A 5,543-nucleotide genomic window follows, 5' to 3' on the forward strand; every position below is an offset into this window, starting at 1 on the left:
ATATTATTTTGAAGATGAAACTTAACGTTCACTTTCATGAATCAGTTAAAGTATTAAGTATTGTGAGACCAGAAATGCTTTGATGCAAGAAAATCTGCTGCAGAGAACTCTTTCTAAAAGTAATTTTTTGAGGTGACTGTTGAAATCATCCAAATGTGTGTCCGTTGGGATAGTCAAAGCTATGGATTGAATTGTGTTTTTCCCCAAATTTGTATGTTAAAATCCTAACTCTCAAACCTTAGAATGTGACTTTATTTGGAAATACAGTGATTGCAGATATAACTGTTTAAGATGAGGTCATTAGGATGGATCCTAATCCAATTTGACTGGTGTCCTCATAACAGGGGAGAAATTTGGACACAAATACACACACATGGATAACACCATGCGAAGATGAAGGCAGGGATAGCCAAAGAATGAAGCCAAAGAATGACAAACATTGCCAGCAAACTACCAGAAACTGGGATGAAGGCATGGGGAAGATTTTCTCTCACAGCCTTCAGAAGGAATAAACCTGGATACACCTTGATCTTGGACTTCTAGTTCCCAGAAATGTGAGACAATACATTTCTGTTGTATAAGCCACCTAGTATGTGCACTTTGTTATAGCAGTCCTAGCAAACTAATATACCCAGTTTAGAAAGCTTCATACTCATTGATTCACTCTATTGGAACAGCCATGGCACTGAAAACGTTGCAGTATTTCCTCAAGAATGCTTATAGGCAAGGAGCTTAGGACAGGCCGGGAAACAGTTCAGGACACTTATTATCTTATTCCCCTAAGATAATGATCAGTATAAGGAAAACAAACAAATAAACAAAGCAGCTTAAACATACATCTAGAAAGTGAAATGATGTCATAATATAGTTTTTTCACTTAAAACATATATTGACAGTATCTTAAAAAAGTATTGAAAAAAACATACTTATTTGACCTCCTGATAGAGGAAATATCAAGACAATAAAATATAACACAGGAGAATTCAGCAGTGCTGTATAATTCCACAACCACAATTTCATTAGGAAAGGAAAACATAGCACATATAATACTCAGAAGATAAAGAAAATGATGTTTATAATTTTTTTCTCATGTTTTAATCTCTATACCAATAATGGTACAGCATGTGGAGAAATGCAAGGGTCAGGGAAGGTGGAAAAAGAAACAAGGAAATACATTTGAGGTCAATAAAGGTGATTCTTTGCAAGGTCACTATCCAGCCTTCTAGAAAATCAAGCCAGCAGAATTCTCTTTGATCTGCAGTTGCTTTGTACTGATTTGGAGATCAGTGATTTTCACAAATTATTTGAAAAAGCAATTTTGGGAAGATGGAGAAGCTCGAATAGATTTTCTCACATAAAATTATGGAGCTCTCAGTGACTTACTTTCTTTGCTAGGTTGGTCCAATTTCTTGCCAGCTCCTCCATATTGTTGCCTTTTGTCTTCTTTCATTTAGAATCAGGGGACTGTTCAGTCCCTTCACCTCACCCCTTCACTTTCTTAAGTGAACTAGTGAGTAAACTAGAAAAGGGAGGTGAAATATGTTGCATTTATCTTAGGTCCCTCAATTGTTTCATACGTTTAAGTAAAACAACAATATGAGTTTCCTGTGTTTGACATTTTCCTTAGCCAATTGATGGCATCTATTTGTCCACAAGGATGAGTTGGGCATGAGAGTGAGAACAAATTGTTACAACGAAATTAAAAACATTCAAAACAGGATTTTGCATTAGGAAGACAGACTTGAAAGACTTTCCATATGTGGAGAAGATCTTCTGTATTTCATATGCACAGAGCTGTGTACCTCAGCACGCTAGTGGATTGAGAATGGGTTATAGGCATGTGAAAAGGTTGGTTTGCTCAGAATTGCTAGGTGTCAGGAGCACAGGGTTAAAGTCAAGTCTGGGGTCTGGAATGCACATGTGCAAAACTCGTTAGGATTAGACTCTCAGATCCAAACCAAGACAAGAAAACATGGACCTAGAGTTATACAAGCGGCCAGATTTATTCCAGCAGGCTGAGCAGCAACCTGGAGAGCAAAGAATGTCACCATGGAAACCAAAGGAATTAAAGGATAGTACGTGGATTCAAGATTTACTTTACTCTTTCTCTTTGAGGTCACAAAAGCCACAAACCTCCATCAGGAGAGGAGATGTGAAATCTGTGAGATTACATATTCTACCTAAAAGCACTATTTAAATTATTGTACCAGGCTAGTATTTCCAGATTGGGCAAAGTAAATGTAGCATTTTCCCCCTACTATCCAACATTTGTGACTTTTGAGGAAAATAAGAACAGTCATAAAGAATGAAGGAAATATATTCTTTTTGTACATCCCTGTTACAGTGTGAGTATGTTTGCTACTCTTCTTAATTTTGTTGACTTTGCTCAGTTTCTTGCTTGTTTGATACTCAGGATGAGATGGATCAGGAATTAGATTCCAGTGACCAAAGTGAAAAGGATATGAACAGGAACATTCTGTTCTCTCAACAGTTTCTCCCACTGACTAGCTAACTCTCTTCCCTTCTCAAGAGAACTGATAATCTATGAGTGCTTCTGCAGTCATGAGGGGCTTTGGGTCTCTGCAAAAGTCTTTTCTCAGGTTTAATATAATTGTGGGTACTGATTTTTCAGGCTTCTGGGTCCACTGAAGGCAACTTGGTGGCTCAAAGAAACTTGATGATTGAGTCAGTGGTATTGTTCTTCTCAAATGATAATATAGGACTTAAAAAATTCCAGTGTGACATAGGTAATTTTATAAAAATACATTAAAAATGAGTCACTGAGATTGAGAAAATTTCAGCCTATTCCTGAAGATCATGGAGCATTGTTGGTAGCACTGACAAATGGCAAAGTTAGAACCTTAGCCCAAATTATTTGCTCCTAAGCTCATTAGGTTTACATTTTTGCTTTTCATTAGATTCATAACTATTGCATCAAAGACAATTATGGTACACTCTTCTAATCTTAGGAAAAAATAAAAATGTTTGAGACAGATTGGTTAAGCATTCAAAGCCTGGGTCTTGCACTGGATACTGTATAACCATTAATTTAAAATGATCCAGCTTTGTTTAATCAGAGTTTACATAGAAGGGAGTAATGATTGGGGAACGAACTTTGCATTTAGATCACGATACATTAAACAAAAGTGCTTCAAACAAAGACAAACAAGGAAAATATTGTTTGTTTTCTAAATGACAGTGCTGCATTAAGAATGCTTTTGAGTGTAGGTAACTCTCCTAAAAGAGAAAATAATGTGTGGTAGAAAATTAAAACTCTTAACTGTGTTAATTTCAAGATTCTGAAAGTATGAGACATCTATGTTTCAATATGAGACTGAACATATAAAAAGACATTTAAAGAAAAATGTTAATGGAAATAAAAACAGGTGGTATGTAAATTGCTAACAATAACCTCTGTAATTTGATGTATTAATGTAAGTTTCAGGTGAGCAGGAAAACAGAACAGTTAGTAGAGAATATGCTGCATTTGTTAGCTTAACTGCACTGGGCTCCATTAGCCACTGAAGAAAGTATTGGTTTCTGTTTTATCTTTGGTTTTAAGAAAGGCTGTTTTTCTAGACTTTGAATTAGTGTTAATAGGACAACTATTTCACACTGGATAACTACAAATTGCTTCCTTAGGTGTTCTATGGTTCAATAACTAAGCATGGATGAATATGTAATTAGCTTTTAAACACTACCCTAAAAGGCAATATACAATTGCTGTTCCATAGAACTTCATTTAACATGCCCCTAAGCATTTTTGTAATGTTAAATAGACTGTGACCTGGTATTTGCCTCATTGCAGTGAATTTATCCCCCAATAGGCACAAAATCTATATAAACGTCTGCGTCTGAGAAGAACTATTTCGTGTAGTGGTATAAATGCAAAATCTGTTATAGGGACTAGAATACACAGAACATCAAGGAAACAGAGAAAACAGCCACATAGTTGGAAAGTCTTCACAGAATTAAGCTTCATTTGTAGACACAATATAAAGAACCAAATATAAAATGAATATTGTTTTAGAAACAATGTAGCAGACTCTTAAGCAGGTGTTTGCTAAAATGACTAGAAAAAGAAACTAGGGGCCGGGTGCAGTGGCTCACGCCTGTAATCCCTGCACTTTGGAAGGCCAAGGTGGGTGGATTACTTGAGGTCAGGAGTTGGGAGACCAGCCTGGCCAAAATGATAAAACCCTGTCTCTACCAAGAATACAAAACTTAGCAGGGCGTGGTGGTGCAAGCCTGTAATCCCAGCTACTCTGGAGGTTGAGGTAGGAGAATCATTTGAACCCGGGAGGCAGAGGTTGTAGTGAGCTGAGATCGTGCCATTGCACTCCAGTCTGGGCAACAGAGCAAGACTCATTGTCTCAGAAAAAGAAAAAAAAAAAAAAAAAGGAAAGAAAAAGTAGGGGTACCAGCTGAAGTTCAGTCAGAAAATTGTTAGAGTTTATCACAAATTCTATCTAGAAATAAGAATGTCTCTGAAATTGTCACAAGGAAAATTCTTCCTCCTCCTGAGATAATTTTCATGGATGATGAGATGCTAGAAAAACTTTCTGAAACATGTTATAATTGCAAGAAAAACATAAAATAGAAAAATACATAATACAAAGTTGTTGTTTGGAATACTGTTAACATAAGGAGAAAACTAAAGATTGCACACTGTTCAATTCAGTACTTGGATTAATACTATAGTGATGTCTTTCCAGCGTATTAATCAGTATTTTACTGGATTCAGGAAGGAGATTGCATGATCATTTTATAGGAAGATCAATAATTCCTGTAACCCATGGGCTCTGATCTGTGGCATCTTTGCACAAGCTAAGCAGGTTCGGGGGCTTTTGAAAAAATCTCTGCTTATCCATAATTAATAATAGAAAGTAATCAATGAAAGATTGCTTCCAAATGCATTCGGTAGGCTTGTCAGTGAAACGACTTAAAATAAGAAAAACCGTCTTTTATTTCCATTTGATTATCCAGCTATATTCCCAGTTCACACACCTGTGCATAAAAGACTTTTTCATTTTTATGTTTTTATAAAAATAGGTTTATTTTTAATTCTGAGGAAAACCTTCTGTTATTCTAATTTATTTGGATTTTTGCTTTATGATTATTTTCTTCATTGCTACTTGTTTTGTGCTTATTAAAGTAAGCATGCTCTTGCCATAAAACTTAGAAGTATAGAGATGTTTATGTGGACTCCATGTTGTATTCTCTACTCTGGGAAGGTCAGAGACTTTTGAGTGAGGGTGGACTTGGATTGGGAGATTTAATAAAAAAGGATTATTGGAAGTGGGAAATGCATGAAAGGTAGTGAATAGAAATAAAAATAATTAGGTTGGTATACTCAAGAGAAACTCTAAAGGTTTCCAGACTTAGTAAAGAGAGAGAGAAAGAAAGAAAGAAAGAAAGAAAGAAAGAAAGAAAGAAAGAAAGAAAGAGAGAGAGAAAGAAAGAAAGAAAGAAAGAAAGAAAGAAAGAAAGAAAGAAAGAAAGAAAGAAAGAAAGAAAGAAAGAAAGAAAGAAAGAAAGAAAAA

The sequence above is a fragment of the Colobus angolensis genome, unplaced genomic scaffold (genome assembly GCF_000951035.1).
Source record: "Colobus angolensis palliatus isolate OR3802 unplaced genomic scaffold, Cang.pa_1.0 Scaffold16, whole genome shotgun sequence".
Lineage (NCBI taxonomy): Eukaryota > Metazoa > Chordata > Mammalia > Primates > Cercopithecidae > Colobus > Colobus angolensis.